Raw genomic sequence first — 1,399 nt, forward strand, 5'->3', positions numbered from 1 at the left:
CTCGGCTCACTGCAACCTCTGCCTCCTGGGTTCAAGCGATTCTCCTGCATCAGCCTCCCGAGTAGCTGGGATTACAGGCATGCACCACCACCCCGGCTAATTTTGTATTTTTAGTAGAGACAGTGTTTCACCATGTTGGCCAGGCTGGTCTCAAACTCCTGACCTCAGGTGATCCACCTACCTCGGCCTCCCAAAGTGCTGGGATTACAGGCGTGAGCCACCCCGCCCAGTGGCCCTGCCCTTTTTTCCTGAACATTCTGTCCCTCCGAGCAAGCCTTTGGATAGAAGTCTCCCTCTGACCTGTCTAGTGGGGCTGGGATAGCCACATCTACTCTGATATCTCACAGTCATCTCAAATTAACATGTGTGTTTTAGGAAGCCGAGGAGGGAGGATCGCTTGAAGCCAGAAGTTCAAGACCAGCCTGGGCAACAAAGTGAGACCCTGACTCCACTAGAAATGTTTAAATTAGCTAGGTGTGGTTGCGTGCACCTGTAGTCCCAGCTACTCAGGAAACTGAGGTGGGAGGATTGCTTGAGCTCAGGAGTTTGAGACTACAGTGAGCTGTGATCACACCACTGCACTCTAGCCTGGGTGACAGAGTAGGATCCTATCTCTAAGAAAAAAAAAATTAACATCTTCAAAATAGATCTCTTGATCTTGATCCTCACCTCCAAAATCAGTTTTCACCCAGTTTGATAAATGTCACTTACAGCCGTTCAGTTTCTCATGCCAGATACCTGTGACCTTGAACATCTCTCTCTTATCCTGCCACGATCCATTATTAAATCCTAACTATTCCCCCTCTAAAGCATACTTCGATTCCACTCATTTTTTCCATTCCCATTACTACTACCCCTGTCTGAGACACTGCCATTTCTTACCTAACTAGTAACTTGTAGCTAGTTTTTTCATGTGGGGTCCTGTCCCATTCCCCAAGAGGAAATCTGCAGATGAAGACACTAGTAAGAAGGGTAAATGGATGCCAGGTGGCAAAACCACACTTCCCCACCCTTCTGGTTGCTAAGCAACGTTTTGCCTTTCAGTTCTGGCTAGTCTTCTGTTCCTCAAAGCTCTTCTAGTACAAGGGCTGACCTTTCTGTAGTTGGAAGAGGGCCAAACCTAGGAGACCTTGAGTGAAGTAGAAAGAGAGCTAGGATAGAGATTTCGGTTTTATTCTTGGTTTTCCAAATGTAAATTTGATGGCATTACTGTCCCTCTTACAATCTTCAAAGACCAATACATTTGGAATGACAGCCAAGGTCCCCAGTGTGGCCTGCAGAACCCTGCAGGGTCTGGCCCTGCCCACCTCTCCAGGCCCCGCCTCCTGTTACTGCATACTCCCCATTGTTCCTGACACTCCAGCCACTGGCCTTTTTTTTTTTTTTTTTTATGGAGTCT

The sequence above is a fragment of the Colobus angolensis genome, unplaced genomic scaffold (assembly GCF_000951035.1).
Source record: "Colobus angolensis palliatus isolate OR3802 unplaced genomic scaffold, Cang.pa_1.0 Scaffold61, whole genome shotgun sequence".
In the NCBI taxonomy this organism is placed as follows: Eukaryota; Metazoa; Chordata; class Mammalia; order Primates; family Cercopithecidae; genus Colobus; species Colobus angolensis.